This window comes from Ctenopharyngodon idella, chromosome 12 (genome assembly GCF_019924925.1).
Source record: "Ctenopharyngodon idella isolate HZGC_01 chromosome 12, HZGC01, whole genome shotgun sequence".
Lineage (NCBI taxonomy): Eukaryota > Metazoa > Chordata > Actinopteri > Cypriniformes > Xenocyprididae > Ctenopharyngodon > Ctenopharyngodon idella.
In genome coordinates, this window is record NC_067231.1 from 15240144 (window position 1) to 15264502 (window position 24359).

The window sequence follows — 24359 nt, forward strand, 5'->3', positions numbered from 1 at the left end:
ACAGGATGGTAAAGACCAAAACTTGGCTAAAGTTGCTCAGTCAGACAAAACATTTGCAAGAGAATGCAAAGTTTTGGAGGAATGCAAAAGTTCTCTGATTAAAGGGGTCATGGATTAAGAAATCAAATTTTCATTTATCTTTTGACATTTAAGAATTTTTAACATCCTGTAAGTTCCAGAACTCAACTTCCTGGTTAGTCCAAAAACAGCTTTTATTGAAACCAAGCTCAGAAAACGACTCAATTCAGATTTTGTCACTTTATGACATAACAGTGCGAAAAGACCACCTCTGCAGAATCAGATCAACGCCTACTTCTACATTGAGTCTTTGGCCCCGCCCACTGTCACATTACACCGTGTCCTAACCAGACATGATGCGATAAGATTCCAGCGACAAATAATTTGCCTGTCCACACCAGACGTGATTATGAGACGCGATAAAGTCAATCAAAAACCACAGCCAATCAGAAGAGCACGTGGGCAGGCTCTCTCTGCAAGCTCCCGGCACTAGCAATGAAATGAATAAGTACATAATCAAATTCATGAATATTACACCATTTTAACATTATTGAAAATACTGAAATAATCTTTGTCATAGAATACACTTCTGTTCACAATGAGTTGACAGCTTGAACGTTCTTGTTTCATTATATTTATTTTAAAGATCTGAGGTGAATTGTCCATTGTTGTTTTCAGTACGACTATAAAAGACACACAAAATGATATTCAAACTCACATTATATGCTTTTAACATTAAAGTACATAATCAATACCTGAGATTATAATTATCATACTTTCTGTTGGTGTCCGTCGCAGAAAAATAGAAACCATTTCTAAAATAGAATCATTGCATGTCGCCGTCACGGCTAGTTAGGACAAAAACACGGAAAAGATACCTTTTATCACGTGTCACGGCGTCGCATCGCATCTGGTTAGGACACGGTGTGAGATAAATTATATAGTCTACAGACAACAATCAAAGTTTGTTCTGGACTCTCACCTAAACTCCCGTTATAATCAGTGATGCTGTCTACACTGCACAATGAATCTATTTACATCTTGTTTGCACTGTTAGTTATGATGAAAGCATTCATGAGAATGCATATATTAAGAAAAATATAATGACCATCTGAAAATGTACTGTATAGTAGGAATGACAGATTGTTTGGATGGAATTTGTGAAATGTATTGTCTCCAAATAAATATCTAGGGTGAAAATCTGTAAATGACATGTATTGTAGGAAATATAAAATGTCTGTTTGCAGTAGTACATCACAGAAACCACAGGAATATCACAGGCCACAGATGGACTGGCAGCATGACTGTTATAAAGTGAATTCCACAGCACTCAAAAGAGAGTGTCTTCAGAATCCACTAGCATCGCTCTTAAGATGAATCTGCCCCCAGGAAATGGGCAACCTTTGCCCAGACAGCCAAATGAAAAAGTTCCAATGCAGAGGGAGGGTGTTGGAAACATGTCACTTTTGACTAATTGGGTTTTCACTCCTGCCAACTGCCCCACTTCCAGTCTCTCTGGGAAGTTCATAGTAGACTGCAGGGTTAGAGCACAGATCCCTCACCTGGATTTCACGCTACAGGAAAAATTGTATTTACAATTTAGGTGGTCAGCACATTGATATCTCTAGTATTAGCTGCACGACATGCACGTGTGACTAAACGAATCTGGCATGAAAGTGAAGAGTCTCAAAGCAATCAATATATTTGATTCCACATACAAAAAGACATTTGTTTTTCTGTAGTGAACTAATAAAGCGCTATTTTGTAATTGTCCATGTCTGTCCAAGTCTATTCTGTGATTCACACCGCAGCTTAGGGGTGCAACGGTTCAGATTACTCACGTTTCGTTTTGTATCACGGTTTTAGGCTCACGGTTTCGGTACGGTTCGGTATGTGCTATGTTCAGATAAAAAATTACTACTGTCAAATAAAAATAAAGAAAATAAGAACAAATAATCGAACAGCAGTAAAGCAAAGATACAAATAAATAAAGCTTTTCAGGTTTTTCCATGTATCCAGTTTTCAGGTACAGCAGCTAATAAAATGTAAAACAACATTGCATGTAATCTTCACTGTATAAATTAAATAAAGATTAATCATTATTAATTATTAAGTTACTATTCAGTCATGAGCAGTGAGTGATTTCCTTGTCTTTTGATGTTTGATTAACATTAAAAACACATTCAGACAGCAGGAATGCAAGGGCTGCTGTCTCTTTAAGACAAAATACACGGATCAGTACAGTGATACTGAACACATGCGTTCTTTCTCAAGTGTATAAGTTCACTTAAGACATAACTGACTATGCTTGCTAGGATACTCGCCAAGACGAGCATTTTGACATAATTTTCTGTGAATGTCTGTTCAAGCACAAGACTTGAAAGAGACCTCAATATTTGCGCGCTGTACACGCGCTTCCTCGTGCGGATGAGTGCACAAATCTTCTCACAGCGCGCTCGTAAGTTCTCTTTCGCGACTTGCACTCAAATGTTTAAATTGGCATGGCTTAAATGAGTTTAGTTTAAACACAGATAGCAACGTGTGCTGTTCAGATCTCACCTGCGCTCGTGCGCTATCAACACCCGGGTGATGAAGGCGTAAATGACTGGTCATATAGAGCATACGGCACTCGCACTGAACAAAGTTTAGGGGAAGCCAGAATGCGTATCCATCAACAGAACATACATTAGCCTAACTCTGTCTGTTTTTTTTTTATTTTCTACAAACCATATAACAGATGCATATGCGTTGTCAGATATGAGATGAACCGCGGTGCAAGTGCGTGTCGAACCGAGTGTGCAGAACAGTAAGGTTCGTTTTTTTTACCGAGAACCGTTTCACCCCTACTGCAGCTTGAAATGTCATTGTGTCCATGAACATGAGGATTAACCTCCATCTGAAGGAGCACTATATCGTGTGTGTGTGCGGCTGTCTGCTTAAGTCGGAAATCATTTCACCATTTCCGGCTCCAACCGCAGATGCCAAAACTAAACAACAAACGATGCTAAATACACTCACAGTCCGGGACTGAGCCTGAAGACTGTAGTGTACACCACAAGTTTTTAAAAGCTTGGCTTAAATATCAAGCGTAGCGTTAGTTCTGGCAGGTCACATCAATCAACCTTGCATCAGCTGACTCTTAGCTGATCCACGTTTACCTATAGGAATACGACGCCTATCACAGCTTCCCTATATACAGGTGCTGGTCATATAATTAGAATATCATCAAAAAGTTGATTTATTTCACTAATTCCATTCAAAAAGTGAAACTTGTATATAATATTCATTCATTACACACAGACTGATATATTTCAAATGTTTATTTCTTTTAATTTTGATGATTATAACTGACAACTAAGGAAAATCCCAAATTCAGTATCTCAGAAAATTAGAATATTGTGAAAAGGTTCATTATTGAAGACACCTGGTGCCACACTCTAATCAGCTAATTAACTCAAAACACCTGCAAAGGCCTTTTAATGGTCTCTCAGTCTAGTTCTGTAGGCTACACAATCATGGGGAAGACTGCTGACTTGACAGTTGTCCAAAAGACGAACATTGACACCTTGCACAAGGAGGGCAAGACACAAAAGGTCATTGCAAAAGAGGCTGGCTGTTCACAGAGCTCTGTGTCCAAGCACATTAATAGAGAGGCGAAGGGAAGGAAAAGATGTGGTAGAAAAAAGTGTACAAGCAATAGGGATAACTGCAACGTGGAGAGGATTGTGAAACAAAACCCATTCAAAAATGTGGGGGAGATTCACAAAGAGTGGACTGCAGCTGGAGTCAGTGCTTCAAGAACCACTACGCACAGACGTATGCAAGACATGGGTTTCAGCTGTCGCATTCCTTGTGTCAAGCCACTCTTGAACAACAGACAGCGTCAGAAGCGTCTCGCCTGGGTTAAAGACAAAAAGGACTGGACTGCTGCTGAGTGGTCCAAAGTTATGTTCTCTGATGAAAGTAAATTTTGCATTTCCTTTGGAAATCAGGGTCCCAGGAAGAGAGGAGAATCACACAATCCACGTTGCTTGAGGTCCAGTGTAAAGTTTCCACAGTCAGTGATGGTTTGGGGTGCCATGTCATCTGCTGGTGTTGGTTCACTGTGTTTTCTGAGGTCCAAGGTCAACGCAGCCGTATACCAGGAAGTTTTAGAGCACTTCATGCTTCCTGCTGCTGACCAACTTTATGGAGATGCAGATTTCATTTTCCAACAGGACTTGGCACCTGTACACAGTGCCAAAGCTACCAGTACCTGGTTTAAGGACCATGGTATCCCTGTTCTTAATTGGCCAGCAAACTCGCCTGACCTTAACCCCATAGAAAATCTATGGGGTATTGTGAAGAGGAAGATGCGATATGCCAGACCCAACAATGCAGAAGAGCTGAAGGCCACTATCAGAGCAACCTGGGCTCTTATAAAACCTGAGCAGTGCCACAGACTGATCGACTCCATGCCACGCCGCATTGCTGCAGTAATTCAGGCAAAAGGAGCCCCAACTAAGTATTGAGTGCTGTACATGCTCATACTTTTCATGTTCATACTTTTCAGTTGGCCAAGATTTCTAAAAATCCTTTCTTTGTATTGGTCTTAAGTAATATTCTAATTTTCTGAGATACTGAATTTGGGATTTTCCTTAGTTGTCAGATATAATCATCAAAATTAAAAGAAATAAACATTTGAAATATATCAGTCTGTGTGTAATGAATGAATATAATATACAAGTTTCACTTTTTGAATGGAATTAGTGAAATAAATCAACTTTTTGATGATATTCTAATTATATGACCAGCACCTGTATAAGGTCAATCAGTATTATTAGCAGCTATTGCGTTGCTCAGGAGCCAATTACCCTCCTCCATCCCCAGCTCCTCCTCTCGTCCAGTCAGGCCTTCTGATTCCCCTTTGAATCAGACTAATTTCTTGAATTATGTTACACATTAAATTATTGAACATTAATGATATATGCAATACATTTATGTTGATTTTGTTTCGTTTACCCTGCTCTCCCTGCTCTTACACATGCTAGGCTGCATGGATGGGCAGCGAGTTCTTGCCCAGAACAGAACCATACCACCAATCCAAACTATATGCTAAATGTCAATCATCTTTCATGATAGTGATCCTGACAGAAATGTGATATACATAAAAATGTGCTCACAAATAGCTGTTGAGATGGTATTCTCAGAAGAAACAAACAGAGGCTTAGACCAGTATTTCTTGTGGCAAGACTCAACTTAAGCAGATAGCTGCTTCAATTGGCCAAAAGCAATCGACCAATAACAGTTTGTTTTTTTCAACGTCACGTTTAGGGACGGGAAAATGTCGCTAACAAACCGGCATGCGACCAGACTTCATTCATTCAAGACTGGCAAAAGTTAAAGCAAATAGCAGTGCAACAATCTACATTTAAAACACCTAAGAAATTAGCTGTAGATGTGTCAAGTTTGTTCTCAGAATTTTACTCCATCTAAATCAAATAAGCATGTGTGCCCTTGGAATGGTCAACAGCCATTCCAATCAGACACTCCCAGTGTACATCTGTTTGGAGCATGTCTCTTCACTTTTTAGTGCCCACAGGCAATTTCAGGCTATCAGAATATAATACTCAATTGGGAAGCTGCAATGTTAGTGTGGCTTTCATATTTTCCCGCATATGCTGCAGATATTTCCTTTTCAGTGAGGTACTTCACCTGCATCTACAATCTTACAGTATAGATTTGAGAGAACATACAGTGAATTCTTCACTCAGAAATCTCATAGGTAAACACGTGAAAACATCTCTTATGTTCAGTGTGTGGGTGTCCCGTGGGCATGACCTCTGACACTCAGACTATCTAAACCATGACCCCCTGGTCACAGTGGTCACCCAAGTTCACCCAAAAATGAAAATTCTGTCATTTACTCTCCCTCATGTTGTTCCAAACCCGCAATACTTTCTTTCATCTTCGAAACACAAATGAAGATATTTTTAATGAAATCTGAGAGATTTCTGTCCCTCTATTGACAGTCTACGCAACTACTACCTTGACACTTCAAAAAGTTCATAAAGAGTTTGTAAAACTAATCCATATGTATTGAGCGGTTTAATCAATTTTCTGAAGCACTGCTTCAAGTTGACTAAACCGCTCAATACATATGGATTAATTTAACAGTCTCTTCATGAACTTTTTGAAGCGTAAAATTGGTAGTTGCGTAAACTGTCAATGGAGGGACCGAAATCGCTCAGAATGAAACCTGAGCGATAAAAATATCTTCATTTGTGCTCTGAAGATGTACAAAAGCCTTATGGGTTTGAAATGACATGAGGGTGAGTAATGACAATTTTAATTTTTGGATGAACCCTTTAATGTTCATTTTAACATTCACTAATACATCATTAAAATCAAAAGTTTCTGTTAATATTATTTAATGCACCTCAGCTGACATGAGCTAACAATGAACAATTGTATTTTTATTAGCTAATGTGAATAATGATTAATAAATACTTTATCACTGAGCAGAAAAATTGTTAAATTAATGTTAAAGCTGCAGTCCGTAAGTTGCCTCTTTTTCACCATCTCTGTTAGAAATCTGCAACTGCAGTTATTTGCGGAATTATCATCTTTACATGAGGTTGTGCATTGGCACGGCTTCTCAGCGTGGATGAATCTAGTGCTTTGAGGAGAATGTGTGGCTGTCAGTCACTGCACAGGTACTTCGGAATCACAGATTGTAGTCTTGGAAGTACAGTATGACCAAAATAAGAATTTTCACCGGAATGTCATCTAAACATAAGTAACAAATCTGCCACTTTAGTTTTGACCAACTGTATCACTCTAACAATGGTGATTAAATCTAACAATTGCTTAGCTCATATCACAAACCGTGCAAATTATTATTACTGTTATACTTTGTTCTCAAATTATTAATTTTAACAACATCAGCATTGTGTGGCTACGTGTATTTAGTGTGTATTAGCGTTACCTGTAGATTTCAATTTCTGTAGTATAATCTCTAATTGTCCATTTGTCATACCATACAATCCGCCATCAAAACGATAAGTTTAATTATTCCAGCTGCTGTGAGAAAAGGCTATAAATGATCCGCCACCTGCAGCATATGATGCGATATAGCCTGCTAGCTGGGACTTGTTTATTATGTAAACAGACGTGACGTAATGACGCAAAGACAAACGGCAACATGCTTGAATTTCCCGCGGAAGCCTACCAGTACCACTCTTTTTTTTTTTTATTTTTTTTTTTTTTATTTAGAAAACATCATTACAAGCTTACCGTTGTAAATCTGGCTAAGGTAAGGAGAGAGAAAAAAAAAAGTTACAGACCTTTTTATAAAGTTACCATATTACCAAGTCAAAAACCAGCTGATCTTATTTTAAATGCACTATAAAATGTAAACCTTGCAATAACACATGGGCAGTGTTGGGTGTAACGCGTTACTGTAATTAAATTACTTATCCACTGAAAAAAGTAAGGGATTACTGTTCATTTTTAGGTAATTACAGTTACTTATAATGTACTTGCGTTACATACTGTAAATTAGTTCAACAGTTCTGTATAAATCAATATTGAATTTAAAAATCTAAATTTGTCGTCTAAAGGTAAAAGTGAACGCTGCCTCTTTAAAATCATTAGCTGTAGTGAGTTGCGCGTGAGTTCGCAACTTTGCACCAGTTGGCTGTGTAGTCACCGTCTGAAGATGCCAGCAGAAGCGAGTGGCTGTTTTGCAGAATGGAAATATTCCAATTACTTCACTTTTTTGACACAGGTAGGCAAGAACATTTCGGTAAAATGTAAGCTATGTCCTAGAGAGAAAAAAACTACTGAGAGACGGTCTTCAGTCAGTGTGCCCCAACCAAAGCTCACACACATAGCCGCCTCTTGCGAATGTCAGATTTACGCGGTTTATTACACATAAACATTCAAATACACACAGTTATGTCAAAATGCCCGTCTTGCCGTATATTCGTGTTGGTTATGTGAATGTGAACAGCATGTGTAACAGCATATTGTCTCCGTCCATTAGGTCTTAGAGACCGCAGCCTTTAAAACATGCTACTGTCTACTATTGGTCTGTATTATATATGATAATCAAACAACAAAAGAAACGCTTTTATAAGGATTAATCTATGTTTAATTTATACAGTTATGACTATGCAGAGTTATTTTATATTTGATTATTTAATTTCTGTGGTATTTTTACTTACTATTATTAGAACTACCTGAAAAAATATATAGCATTGTTATATTTGCATCTTAAATATTTTTACCTTGGTATCGAGTATTGTGCACTTTTGGTTGTACTGTTTCCTTTCTATAGTCTATCCAATCAAGGTTTATAGGGATTTTAAGAAGTAATTAGTTGAATTACTTATTGAGTAATTAAATTACTTTTCAGACAGAGTAATTAGAAAAGTATTTTAAATACAACATTGATGATGTAATTAGTAATTAATTACTCTTTTGAAGTAATTATCCAACACTGCACATGGGTTGCCTAACATTGCGGCTGACTACATTACTGAGCTGTGTATTTCTGCCTCTTACAGTTCTTCTTTACACACTTCCTCTTTTAGTTCTGGCCCTCCTGCCAAGAACTTTTGTTCACACTTTAAAAATGCAGAAATGTAAATGCTTATTTACGACCTTGAAAAAAAAAAAAAAAAAGTTCTATAATAAACACTATTAAGATTCACGTCTAGTGACAGTAGCTCTCTTGCAGATGGTTGCTTAGTAACAGCAGAGTAACAAGAGTAAAAGCAATAGGAACACATAGCTGACTAGCACAAGCCTTGAAACAAAAAAAAATGTTCATTTACACAAAAAAAAAAAAAAAAAAAAGACAAATAAATGCACTGCTTTCTGTACACAGATTTTTTCCCATTACCTTAGACCTATATTTTCACATCTGTGTCCAGATGTCTTATTATAATTTGTGTGAACACGTAAAATGCACGTACATGAACAAGTTCAATCTTATATATCACTAGTATTTTAAATTTTTAGGTCAGGTTGACTCGTATGTGACTGTAACCCAGAAAATTCTAAATCCTATGCAGAGTACATTTCTTTGCTTTATTTAATTAACAGTGTGCTCACAATTAATCAGACAAGACAATATTTCTAACAGTGAACGTTGCTCATTATGTATCCAATATAAACTGAATGATCTTTTCTTAATTATTGTGAGTGAAGCACTTCACAGAGCAATAAGTTCATGCCTCCCAGGAGTAAAGTGTTATTCAAAGCAAAGGGCAAGCTTCAACACCTTACCTGATCTACTAATGAGGCCACAAGCACTGATTTGAGAATAATACCTTAATCCAAGTGTTGGTAACAGATGCTTTAAACCAGAGCCCTCTGCTTTTTGAACAAATCTCAGATTGACCCGATGCAGGAATTAAACAATTATAATTCCAGAAAATTCCCTCTGACCCTGCCCCATCATTACAGTAATTTTACATGGATGAATCATCTAATCAAATGGGAGTATTTAAACCTTAAACAAAGTATTGTCACCTATTTATTCACGGTCAATGAGGTTTGATTCGCATAATCTGAGGAATTCTACCTGAACACGCACAGCCACACACTGCCAGAGAGGTCCGAACACAACGCCAACGCCAACAGTTGTACCTTGAGGAAACGGAAGTTCAGCTTGGAGTTCAAGGGCACAATGACATTAAAACTATCGGCGTAGGCAGCAGGATTGTCCTGTAAATCTGGACACAGAAGAAATTGCTTTGATTAGTGATGCGTTTCTCTTATTGCACTCCAAAAAGCACAAACTCATGTTATAACAGTACAATATATTTATTTTAACCTGTTAGCCAGCACCCCCGTTTTGGAAAATTCCAAGAAATGACATACCCAAACTAAAACAGATACAGTTCGTGAACCCTTTGCACTAAAAGCAAAGTTTGGTCTAATTTGAAAGCAGACACTTTGCAGTTTATTGTAAAGTCATAATTTATTATTGTCACAAAATAGAAAATAGATAAAAATAGCTTCAAAGTTTTGAAAAGTTAATTTATTTTTATGAAATATCTTTATGGAAATAAAAGTGATGTTAGCGATCTAGAAATGCACTGCAGCTAAAGCCACATGTCTGACCATGTTTTTTTTTTTTTAAATCTAAAGATCTTCAAGACCATGTCATGTGATTTTATTTTGAAAAGACTCTAAAATGCTAACTGATGTTTATTGCCATCTTCTAAGCATCTATTCAGTGTATTGTCTCTATTGTTTTGTGGTGCTAACTGCTCCATTCGGTTTCAGTCTCTCCTGCACACATTCACACGTCTCCGGCCTGCTTATGGCTCTAATTATTCTTTTCTTTTGTCTCTATTATAATTACTGATGATGTTCTTTTCAAGTAGATTTAATCCCTCATTTCTTTTACCAAACTTCTCACTTCACCTTCATTGAAACTGTATCAAATGCCCTTCTTGAAAAAATAAAAATCAGTGAGCTTTACAATTCAGATTTATTTGCTCAGAACAGGTGCATCTCTATGAGCTCACTAGCATGTTAGCTTAGCACACCAACAAAACACGACATTTTATAAGATTAAAACCATGTTTTTTTCTAAATTATGAACATTTTTGATGTAAAGATTATAAATGCACTCCATTAAACATTATAAAACAATGCAGTTCATGACCCCTTTAACAGTCATATCAACTACTTTTAATCTGCTATAGACCTTTATTCACAGCAGCACCATTTTTAATGAGAATCAAAGCGACACTATGAAGGATAGACATACATCTCTTCAGTGGGTTGTACTGTTACTTAATGTGTTTTTGGATCATTCTGCTGACGAAGCACTGCAAAATCTCTTTCCAAGAAATGTCAGTAGACAACAATCTGTGGAAAATTATAAGCGATCTAGGAGCTTTATACAGCATTTTACAGCGGATGCAATTGAAAACACAGTAAGTCTATCCCTCACCACCTCGCTTTTATACCCATCATGGCACTGCTTTGAATAAGGTCTATTATAGTGAATTTTAGCAGTTTTGGAGCTTAAAAGCCTGTTGACACTTCATGGAAAAGACCAGTGGGTAGCACATTTTACCGTCCTGTTTCGCATGTACATACTATGTACTTATTAGAGTGATTACAATTAATGGGTAATAACTAGGTACTAAACCTGAACCTACCCCTAAACCTAATCTTAACCCATGTGGTTACCTTATATTGCTCATTACTTTCTTGAATAAGTACACTGCAAGTGCATGTACTGTAAAATAAAATGCAACCAACCTGTGTGAAGATTAGGTATGGGAATTGAGAAAAATTTAAAGGACCCAGTTTGAATTTCTTAATGATTCCAGTTCCATTAATGATTTTTAGTACTTAAATAAATATATACAAAGAAATTAAATTTTATAGCCAAATGTTGAGTTAAAGGGTTACTTCACCCAAAACTCAAGCCATGCTAGGTGTATATGTCTTTCAGCCAAACACAATCGGAGTTACATTAAAAAAAAAAAAAAAAAAAAGCATTTTGGCTCTTTCAGCTCTTTACAGCTCCAGGGGGTTAATAAAGGCTTTTAAAAGAATGAAAGGCCGGAAGAGTGAACTTTGATCTGACGCATGACGTACTGACGAATGTGGAAGCATAGAGGATAGAGCAAAACAAAACACCGGTCACGAATTAGAAGTCTAAAACAACATTTTTTTTTTTTTTCTATTAAAGCAGGATATAAGACAAAACAGTCAGATGATACCATCAATACAAAACACATAAAACAAAATAGGATGTACATGTAAGTATGTGAAGTGTGTTAAGTATGTGTATATCTCTATTATAAGTTTCCTAATAGATAGATAGATAGATAGAACAATACATGTAATAAGAGATGTAATAAGAGGAAAAAAAAAAGTTGAGAACAGAAGAAAAAGGGGAAAAAGAAAAAGGAGAATAAATAAGTACATGAGCTGCAAAAGAACTAAAAATTCTTGTTTTATTTATTTTAAATATTTTTAAGACAAATGTCAGAGTAGCTTAAGTTTGTTGCCCAGCCCTATTTGTTTGAACCGTGAGAGGAGTCAACTCTCAGCTTATGCTACGCCCATAAGCCCTACGCCAGAACTCAACTCTCTCGTGAACGTGTGGATGGATATTACCGGAAGCTAGTAATTATTGTCTATAAAGTTATAAATATGATTTTTTTTTCTTACAAAAACGCATCGCTTTACTTCAGAAGGCCTTTATTAACCCCCTGGAGCCGTATGGATTACTTTCAGATGGATGGATGTGCATTTTTGGGCTTCAATATATTGGTTACTATTCTCTCCATTATAAAGCTTGGAAGAGCCAGAATATTTTTTAATATAAATCCAATTGTGCAGTTGTGTTTAACTGAAAGGAAAAAGTCATATACTGGCTTGAGGGTGAGTAAATTATTGGATAATTTTCACATTTTGGGTGATCTAACACTTTACCAATAAATACATTTAAAAGATTAAAATGTTGTGCTTTCATAAACATTTTAAAGTTGTTGGGGCTTTTTTCAGTGTTTTTAAAAGCGGCATACATGTAATCCAATAATTGGCCTTAAATGCATATTAAACAGCAATACTAAAACAAAAAATATGCTAATGTAATTTATTTTCATAAAATACTACTGACAAAATATGCACCTTATAAAAAAAAAAAAATAATAATAATAATAATAATAATAATTCACAATATAATTTCATATAAGCACCTAGTCAGTAACTACACAGAGTTCCTGAGACTGCAAACAGAATATCAGTCGCAACCTTAGTGAATTAACAGCACAGAACAGCATAAGGGTGAATAAATAATGACAGAATTTAAATTTGGGAATAGTATATAGAATTATCCTTCTGTGCGTGTATCTAATTAGCTCAGTTATCTAATTAGCTCAGCTTCAGTCCGTTTTTATCCAATGCAACTGGACCTGTGAAAAATCATCATTTCAAGGTGATTGTACCCTCTCTGCAACGCAGCAAAGACTCCAGGATATTTTAGAGCCTTGTTTTATCTCTAAATAAAGTTTATTTCTCTCTCTCTTTTCCCTTTTCTTTTTTTCTGCCAAGTAAATAGAGAATAAGCCTGTCTCTGAGTAGGGTTAGGTTGACTCCTCCATTAAAGGTCAATTCTGATCCAAGAGCTGTCCGCATTAACAGCTTTCATCACAAATCCAGTCAAGCTAACCACGCAGAACATTGTGCTTGAGCTCACAGAGACTCTGCTCTTATTGTGACTAATGTGCCTCAAAAAAAAAAGTAACAAATAAAGTTCCATTTGCATAAACGCTTGCCATTTTGGCCTGTAGTGGGATGCTCTTTGTCCTGTTATTCTAATTCTCTAAAGTGATACAGGTTTGCAAAGACATAACTCACCTGGATAATCTGCCCCAGGTTTAATCCACATGCATAATCCCCTTGCAACCCATTAGAATATTGATGCTGGGTAAAATCCAGGTAAAGTACCTCTTCACGAGATTGGGCCAGAGGAAGTGAGCTGAAACTAATGAATGGGGACATGATTGAGGAGAGAGGAACGGTCAATTTGAGGAAGGAGTTTGAGGTTTGCCATCAATGTCACAGTTGTTTAGGTCCCACTTCACCCTACAACTGCACTTTTCCTGTCTTCATCTCAGGTGATGACAGGAAAGGAATGGCGTGAAATGGCAAAATGGCACAGGGGAAACGATGTACACATAGCAGCTGCACTGAGAGTGCTACTGTACCAACTGCCCATCTATTCATTTGTCAGAAAAATACTATAAAAAATGCAATTAATTTCATTCACAATATCAAAGCCATGTGTTGTTTGTTATTAGATGTGTGTGATACACATATCTAGTGTTGGGTAAGTTACTTCAAAAAAGTAATTAATTACTAATTACATCATCAATGTTGTATTTAAAATACTTTTCTAATTACTCTGTCTGAAAAGTAATTTAATTACTCAATAAGTAACTTACTAATTACTTCTTAAAATCCCTATAAACCTTGACCAGATAGACAAGAGAAAGGAAACTCTTAATAATTTAGTCAAACATGGAATAGTTTAGCCTTTTATAGCTTTTAAAAACATTTTAACTTTATTAAAACATATACTATAATACTTTTATTTACTTTATAATGCTTAATTTTTTTTTTTAGTAACAAATAGGGATGTCACTATACCAAAAATATAGTAGTCGGTACTGATACCACCAAAAGTGCACAATACTCGATACCACAGTAAAAATATATAAAAATACAAATAAAACAATGCTATATTTTTTTTTCAGGTAGGTCTAATAGTAGTAAGTAAAAATACCACAGAAATTGAATAATCAAATATAAAATAACTCTGCATAGTCAAAACTGTATAAATTAAATATAGATTAATCCTTATTAAAGCTTTTCTTTTGTTGTTTGATTATCATTTATAATACAGACAGTCAATAGTAGACAGTAGCATGTTTTAAAGGCTGCTGTCACTAAGACCTAATAAACGGAGACAATATGCTGTTACACATGCTGTTCACATTCACATAACCAACGCGAATATATGCCATTTTGACATAACTGATGTGTATTTGAACGTTTATGTGTAATAAACCGCAAAAAACTGACACTCGCGAGAGGCGGCTATGTGTGTGAGCTTTGGTTGAGAGCGCACTGACTGAAGACCGTCTCTCAGAGAGCGCGCACAGTTTTTTCTCCCTAGGACATACAGTAGCTTACATTTTACCGTAATGTTCTTGCCTACCTGTGTCAAAAAAGTGAAGTAATTGGAATATTTCCATTCTGCAAAACAGCCACTCGCTTCTGCCGACATCTTCAGACAGCAACAACGCAGCCAACTGGTGCGAAGCTGCGAACTCACGCGCAACTGCACTACAGCTAACGATTTTAAAGAGGCAGCGTTCACTTTTACCTTTAGACGACAAATTTAGATTTTAAATTCAATATTGATTTAAACAGAACTGTTGAACTAATTTACAGTACGTAACGCAAGTACATTATAAGTAACTGTAATTAAATTACCTAAAAATGAACAGTAATCCCTTACTTTACTTTTTCAGTGGATAAGTAATTTAATTACAGTAACGCGTTACACCCAACACTGCACATATCTAATATTTTTCATATATTTTTATTTCACAATGTCATTAAATTGAAGCTTTTCTTATAAAAAGTAAATTCAAAACCATATGAAACCAACTTGGCACATGTTTTAAAGTAGACTTTTAAAAGATGTTTCTTTATCATAGACTTTCGTACACATCATTGACCCATATGCGGTTTTCTGAAAAGTTTAACTAACTTCTGAAAGTAAAAAATGCAAACTTCATAAAAACAAGGAGAACATGACAACCTACTATCTTCAACCTCTCACTTTGTTCTTACCCTAATATTATTTGGCCTTTAAAGTCTATAGTCAGCAAAAAAGAAGTTCCTGAGGACCCACACATCTTTCTTTCAACTATGCTGTGAATGATAAATATTAATTAACTGTTGAGTAAAGGCCCGTTGCTAGCCCATTTTTCAAACGCCAGACATTTTCCTCAGGTATCTGATAAATATTCAGGCATGTGTTATACAGCAGAGTGTAGGTCATTCATATTAGGTTGGTCAGAGCTTCAAGTCTGGCCACTGGGGCGGTTGCATAAACTGCTAAGACTAGTCTTACAAGTTAATCATCAATCATATCTTTTTTGAGTCAGTTACATAAAAATGTAGACTGGTCTAATTTGATACCGAAAAGTAAGACTAACTGCCCCTTGATTAACTGAAAGTGGGTCATACTAGATCTTAAGACACCATCTTAACATAATGGCTAGATTTACACTACTGGCCAGTTGTGATATTATAATAGGCTCTCAAATGCTTCAACCAATTTATGTGGCAGAATTGAAACCCTACAAATGTTCCCTTTGAAACCCTTCCTGTTTCTGTCAGCCTGTGAAATACTACCAGCTTGTCTACGGCCACATTTACCTGTGTCTAACTTCACGGGCAAGGCTTACTAATTGTTGTTAACAAAAATGTCTTGATCTCCTCTAGATGTATTAGCACAAACTCTTTGAGTGTCTCTGTGGACTGCCCTTATAAACGAGAGTCCCAACTAATTGATGCACTAACAAAGCAACTCACTCCCTCTTTATTTTCCCCTATCTGTTGTTCATTGTTGCATACTCAATGTGATGTTTACATGTCTAGGGAGATCCAATTAAAAAGTAGCCAGGGGCAGTAAGGGCACTGCACAAAACATACCAGAGCCACAAATACTTCACATGCAGTGCTGCTCGCACGTCTTACCTTCATAAGTTTCGGATCAAATTCAGATCAAATTTTACTTCAAGGATCCTCATCTGTATCAGCAAATACAGACAGTATGGATTTCTCCAGCCAGTGCAACCTATGGAATGGAGCATTTGTCAATAAACTCAAATGTAACATGCTAAGCCTCGAACTACTCTAAATTAAGCTGAATGCTACCCTGCACTCTGGGCTCAGACGGCTCTGGGGTGCATTACTTTACAAATCTGCTGCTTAACCATGGATCATTAGAAAAAATTAACTAACTAGTCATGGCTGTTTTCCAAAACCGCAGTAATATGGTAACACCTCGGTTGTTTGAACCACATTGGCTCAACAATATAGGACTGTCATTAAGGATGTCACACTTATTCTCTGCTAATTCGTTTAATTCTTAAATGAATCTAAGTCGGTAACCAGACGGGCCAGTTCATAGAATCGAACTTTAGTTCTGGGTTGATGATGCAAGACGCACATCTGAAGTACCACTTGCAGGCAGAGTTGAAAGTCAGCTTTTCGGTCATGTCTAATTCAAAAAGAACTGAGTAAGAAACAGTTTGAACCAAGTGTGCTGCACAAGTCCTGAAAAGTGAAGCCAAAACGTTTTGATTGCCCCCAGGAGGCTGAATGCAGTATAGTTCATAAACCCCGCCCTCTCCGTGCAATCTACTGGGACGTTAGACAAGCTAAACAATCAAATTACACTTCAAATACATTTTTTTCCAAAGATGGTTTATATCATTTTATGCAGATTTTAATCATGCTAATGTAAGTTCAACTCTTCTTTTTTTGTGTGTGTGTGTTTGTTTTTTTTAAATAAATTTGGGTTTAGTTATTTGATGCTATAAAAAACAGGGTTACTGAGCGTAGTCACTGAGGCACCAATGGACTTTTTTTCTGGAGAAGACTGGAGCTTCAACTTTAATTTCTACATATCCATATCACTGACATCATGAGTTGTTCTGCAGTAAACTGTACTAACCGATTCTGTGGGAGTGTAAGCGGGGCCTTGATACCGTGGCTCAACTTCACATTCACTACTGCGCAGATTCGGTTTCCAAGATGTCAGCGCCATATTTGGACATTGGCGGCTTCACTTATCTACAATGGAGAGTGTGAAGGTGCGTCGTCCATATTTTTTTTTATATTCTATGGTTTGAACTGGTTCAAACTCTCAAGTTATGCTAGGCACATACAGCACGATTTTAGACCAGATTTTCATAGACGGTTTTGTGGAAATCACCGACAAATGCCCAAAATTCACGTGAGTGACATTTGAATAGTGTGTATTATCAAATATGCGATCTAACAGAAGTGCCGATGGATTGCCAATGCCCGTGAGATATTTATCATGCGACTCAGCAACCTGTCTGCGACTCATCAGCAAGCAACCATTCTCTCCTTTAGATTCTTTTTTTTTTCTTTTTCACCGCAAATCAGAGCACACTTTTCAATAACCTGTCAACACATGCTTATTGTGCAAGGAGAATGCATGCTACTTTGGATATGCGTCTTGTATCATCAACCTGGAACTAAAGTTCAATTCAGTTTGATTCGGTGAACCAGCTCAACCGGTTACCAGATTTAAAGAACGATTCAAGAATCAGACATCACTATAATTTGAGATTGAAATTAATATCCGATTATTACAGTTCATTTGCACAAACAACAAATTAACATGCAGTATGTAGTTGCCGTACACTTTACTCCTGTACACATTTGTAAATATGATTCCTGAAAACACTGAATCGTTAAACTATGTTGGTAATAGAGGTCGACCGATATATCGGGCCGATATTTGTCTTTTTTTAATACATCGACATCGGCCGATATCCGTGTTTAGTAGCGGCGATTTAAAGCCAGGCACGTCCGCGGGCAGACCTGTGTTATTGGTGCGGTGGAATGTGCTGCTGCCGCATGTGAATTGAAACTTTTGGAAGATTCAACAACAGTCCTGGGAGATAAAGGTAGCCTAAGGCTTAAATTCTGATATTTCAAAGTCCTATGGCCATATATTTACTATATATTACTAGTAAACTATGTAGTGTTGCTTCACTTAGTGAAAGAAACAACGGATAGCATAGAACCGCCAGGAACTGGCATAATGCTACAGCTGGTTGAAGGTTTGCTTACTTGTAGTTAACTTTAAGGACTGTAGTCCAGAACTACCAGCAGCTTGCTTGCTAACATATTAGCCCCAATGTTATAAGTTCTGTTTTATTTTTCCTGTATCGGAGTCGGAGAATTTCACTCTGTGCTTGGGGTGGAGAAGGCGGCAGCTCTCACAAACACTGCAGCGTGATTGAGGGCTACATTACTCCGACAAATATTGTCAATATTAAGAGGATTTGGCATTTCCAATTAATGTAAGCCTGTTACATTCTTCTAGTCTACTATTATTACTATTAGGTAAGCTACTTTTATTATTAAATTAATATTATAATAAATTTGCCCCGCAATAATTTCACAGCGCATCACCGCATAACTGACGTGCTGTGAGGATAATAAAAGATTAGGCTATCAGCTCCTCTTTGAAAATGTTTTAAACATTTTTTAGGTCTATTATACAATGAATTAGACCTATAATTAAAATTATTAACAGTCTATAGTATTTCCTAACACTGCAGTCATAAATGAAAATTAAGAGCAGCTTTAGGCTACTCCAAAAAAAAAAAAAAAAAAAAAAACAAGCTGTTTAACACGAAATACCATTCTTCTCATTTGTTTCACTATATATACGGGCCACAAGAGAAATAATGGAATAAATTAAGACAGTTATATACCGTTATCAGCGTATTATGTTGAAATTCGTCTCTAAATGAGAAAATGCTCCGTTAATGCAGCGTCAGACAGCGCCGTCACTTTTACTTTCACTTTGAATACTGACCGAGGTTAAGCTTTTACCGGCATAACTTTTCCGCAAAGTTTGCACATTGCTTCTTCTGTGATATCCATTGGCTCCCCTTCAGCTTGATAAATGCTCTAAAACTTTTATGTAAATCAAGTCAGTGTTCAATAAATGATGTTAAGTTTAGAAATGTTGTGCATCCACTTATTATTAGTGTGACATTTTAGCATGCAAATGAAGGGGAAAACTTCAAGATATCGGCCCTAAAAATCGGCAGCACATATCAGCCATCGGCTGACCCTGACCTCTAAACATCGGCATCGGTTATAGAAAAACCCATATCGGTCGATCTCTAGTTGGTAATTAGGGACGTGCCGAAATTAAAATTCTGGGCCAAAACCAAAAAGAAAATTAAGGATGCACTTGGCTGAAAACACAAACAGAAAAACAATCATACTCATAGAGCAAGCAATAATCTCGAACAGCTTGTCTAAGGTTATATTTATGAGTGAAGTAACCTGTTGATAAGCACCGCTCACTAGACGCAGCGGTTTCAGCACTTCAACAGACACGCCAGCACGCTCAAAATAAGGTGCACGAGTGCCAGGTGTGTTCTCTGCGAGACGTCTTAACAAGGAATATCTATGGTTCTAATAACGTACTGGTTCTATCACTGAGGGGAGTGCATAATCTTAAGGAATATTGACATTTCTCTGTTCTTGCTCCACTTCATCTGCCAGTAAATGTATTGCTCTTACTAGCTCTGCCACCGTCATGTATCCAACACCTGGTCCCGCCTTGATGCAATGATTGACAGGGCAGGGCGGGAAATGGCTCAAAATGCATTTTCAAATCCACATTGAATTTTTCTACATTGATCGCATGATATATAATGAAAATGCAGTCGCAAGTGTCTTAACTGTGTGTAAATGCAATTAAAAAAAATAACATTTAAATGATCATTTTGCTACAAGTTTTGCTTGAACATGTTCAACATTTCTAATCATTTCTGTAATACATTTTAATTTTGCAACTTATAAAACATTAAAATGTATGTTTAAATTATATGTTAAAACTAGTGTAGGAAATGGCAAATGTAAATTACAATGAATTTGAATTGTCATTTGCTCTAAATGTTGCACATATGGTATGGAAAATGTCAATTAAAATACAGAAATACATTGCCACTTTACATATTGCATTGCCATTTTGCATATTACATTTCAAATTGAGTATTTCTACCCAAATGCTTCCATAAAAACATGTCATTGAGAAGCGCTAATTAAACGGTCACTGATTTCAGCCCTCCAGAAACCATTTTGGCCCAAAACCGAAAATAGCTGGTCCAACTGATTGCCTTAACAATGCTACAATAAGCTGCAGTATGGACCAGACCTTACGACATCCAATTAAATGTCTTGTTTTGTGAAACTACTTCACAACAATACTAGTTAAGATTTCTCAAAAGTCTCTTTAAAAAAAGTTGTCAACTGTGACAGACTGATTCTTGAGATAAGGGAGAAAACATGTTTTAAATTTAGATGTTAGTTTGTTTTTAATACTACACTATTAGAAATTGATATTTGGTTGCACTTTATTTTAATGTGACCGTTACATTGTACTTAAATACGTACTCAGTAATACTAATTAACTACATGTACTTACTATAGAGTTATGGTTAGGGTTTGGTTTAGGGTTGGTTACTTGTAATTATGCGTATTTTACTGTTATTACTATAGTAAGTACAAGTAGTAACATGTAACTGTCACCTTAAAATAAAGTGTTACAGAATATTTTTGTAGACAAAGGTCTCAGAAAATGGACCATGTAATGGAACAGGTTATGAAAATGTTTACTTTTTTTCCTAAAAATTTAACATTAATTTATTTGATAACTTTTGTCAACACACTAAAAAGTATGCTATTTTAATTTGATCCATCCAACAACAGTGTGAAGTCTTCAATTATGTATTAATTGTTCAATAAAAGTTACTAAATTCCTTAATTCTCTACCGTCCTTTTTAATATTAAGCAGATATAACCAAATGTTCTTAGGTAAATAAGACATCATGCAGTTCAGATTATGGTTTAATATTTTTACACAAATTTAAAAAAGAAAATATTTCATTTATAATTAACAAAAACCTTCATCTGACAGTATTGACAAATACTGACAGAGTTGACAAATGTCTAACTGAGGTTACAACAGATTTAAGTATTTTTTCAAACAAGTGATTGACAAACCAACAAATTAAGATCACTATTTAACTTATATTTGTTTAATTTAATCCAACAATCCTTTCCTCTGGTTTACTTCTCTCCTTTTAGGAGTACAGTACGTCTCGTTCTGGGTCTCCAGTATATTCACTATCTTCCTGGAAAAATATAAGAATCCAGAGGTGTAAAGAGTACCTAAAAACCACTCTTGAGTAAAAGTACCAGACTAAAATGTGTGTTTGAGCTATTTTAACTGAAAGGAACTTGTACTGACATGTCTTAAAATACATCACTGCCATTGTTTTGTCTCAAGATGGACACCAGTAATTTTTCTCGAATTCAAGTTTATAAATGCTATAATGCCCTAATTGAACTAAGGCCTAATTCGGGCTTAATCTAAACCCTGTCTGTAAACCAGACACGAATGAAGCGTTAAGCATGAGTGATTTACATGTTAAGTCAACGCAAAGACGCAAATAGACATCCTGCGGCGCAAATAGAGCGTTTCGGGCATTGAAATTCGCGCGAGTTGAAATATTTGAACTTTGGCGAAAATTTGCGCTGCGTTAACCAATCAGGGGCTTGCTCTAGTAGTGACGTGATTACGACGTAGCGAGCGGAGACAGAAATCCGAAACAACAATGGAGGACAATATCATCGTCGCTGTATGTGGATACCCGGAGCTGTATGATACATCTTCATACTTTTATAGAAACAGGAATAAAAAGGATCTTGCTTGGAAGAAAGTGAGTGAGGAGGTCGGACAATCTGGTAAGTTGTAAAAAACGCTTTTTACGGTCTTTATTCGTGCAAGTCGCATCTGGTGTGAACGCCCCATTAGAGCAGGGGTCGGCAATTAAGTTTGGCATCGGGCCAAAAAAAAAAGTTGCGCCACTAGATGGCGGGCCAGAACATAGTCAAAGGATAATTTAAGAAATTAATTGAAAAATGCAACTAGAATTGCCTGTGACAGACTGTTACAGTGTATTTTGTAACTGGTATTGAGCTGTTACTATGTGTTAAATCCTGTAGTAGCACAGTCATTAACAAAAAGCCACATTTGTGTGGCGGTGTCCGGGTATTACACTGGATAAATTAATGTAACCTGGCAAGTATCGTCATTCACCAACTTGCAACACAGACCGCCTTGCTAAAACACATATGTGGGAGATGCGGAATGGATAAAAAAAAATAACTGCCTTAGAGTATCTGATTTGAACAGTACTTAAGTATTTTACTCGTACTGAATTTAGGCTCAAAGATGCACTACTCTTCAACACCCAAGAGACATGCCAGTGAAAAACAAAAAAACAGTTGATTTGTACGGGGCCCTGCACATGACATGCAGGGGTGGAAAAAAGTCAATTGTGCACACGATTTATAAATCGAGGAAATGACTTAGTAAAACGTGCGCACGATTTAGCCTACTATTTTTTGCCTGCATGTCATGTGCGGGGCTCCGTAGATTTCTGAGGAGACCAATCACGTTGCAATTCTTAATATTGCATTTGATCTCATTTGAGTGACATGTTGTAAAAAAAATTATAAAAAATAGTATAAAAAGATGTGCACGAATAAATCATTTATAATAAAAACTGCAATACTCCATGAAAAAAATAAGAATCATCAATTTTGATTTCATGGTGACTTTAAAGGGCTATTTTTTTAGGTTGGGGTAAAGGTTAGGCACTTAATTGTAATGGTTAAGGTTAGGGTAAGGGGCTGGGCATTAATGAATGTCCTCACAAAATTACCCATACAAACAGGTGTAGGTGTGTGTGTGTGTGTGTGTGTGTGTGTGTGTGTGTGTGTGTCTGCAGTATGTAAAGATGTATGTATATAAGGCATGTAAATCAAGGCCAAATATATATGTAAATAAAATCATGAAACCACAAAGAATAATTCCTCATACGCAACAACAACAAATATTACTATATAAAGAGTTTTAGTGAGTCTCCATCAGCTCACAATTCAACTCTGTCAGAAATAAAACCTGGAGTTGGACAAGATAATTGAATATGCCTGCCAGAACTGAGAACAGGTTAAATTGCACATATTTCCAAGTACAGAGCATGTATTTAAAATAATACGTTACTAAAGAAGTTATTTAAAAATATAAGCAATGAATGCACTGAGTATACAGATTTCCTTAAGGTTTAACGTTATATATATATATACACTGATGTGTATTGTTTTTGTTGAAAAAAGACTTTACCTGTTGTACTGAGGTGTTGGTATGCTGCACGTGTAGGCCATCTTCGTCGCAAACGACAGGATACGATTGCATTTTCCATTTTAAAGATTCCGCTTCATTCAACTGCTCGTTTTGTTGCATGAATCCTGTTCTTTTTGGCGTTTTAAACCGCTGCAAACAATTCTGAGTATGAGTTTGAGAGCTGTCTGAATTATTAAAAACGAATCGCAAACCGAGTCAGACCGTTTACTATGATGCTTGCCGTATGATGAACTGATTGAAATGAACTGATTCAAAAGAGTGATTCAATCATCAGCCGTTCTGTCGACGCTATCCGCTGATAAATTAATAATTATAATTCATTAAAAAAATTAACAACGATGAACGAACAATATGAATGTAGTTAAACTTAACTTCGCTTTCTAAAACAATACTGTCCATTACTGATGATATGAGAGAGAAGAAAGTTAATTAGCAGCACATGTCGCGTGGCCGCACAAGTAATCACGTGCTCACGAGCATTTTACGTGGTTTGCTATTAAGGTTTTGGCATCTGTAGTAATTGGTTTTGGTTAGGTAATCTTTGCCTAGCAGACATTAAACTGTGAGACAAAAAAAAATAAAAAAAATCACATCAGTGAGTTAGTGAGTTATCTGTCTGTCCAGTGCTATGACTTTCCGGCTCATTCTCAATGCACGCTAAGCATTCACTGCTTGAAGCCATGATGTGCTTTGATGTAGAAGTCCACTTTAATAATATAACAGACCTGACAGGGTATTGAACATG

General features: G+C 36.4%; 1 long non-coding RNA gene across 2 annotated transcripts in view; it reads right to left on the reverse strand.

The window, feature by feature from the left end:
- Positions 1 to 24064, reverse strand: part of LOC127523873 (uncharacterized) — a 32495-nt gene extending 8431 nt beyond the window's left edge. Inside the window, exons 1-3 of one of the 2 annotated variants that reach the window (XR_007932962.1) lie at positions 23594 to 24064; positions 16315 to 16414; positions 8284 to 9740 (exon numbers count right to left, since the gene is read on the reverse strand). This is a non-coding gene — a long non-coding RNA (uncharacterized LOC127523873). Of the gene's footprint in view, positions 1 to 8283; positions 9741 to 16314; positions 16415 to 23593 lie in introns of those variants that run through there. The other variant, XR_007932961.1, reaches the window with a different exon arrangement.
- Positions 24065 to 24359: the final 295 nt, after the last annotated feature.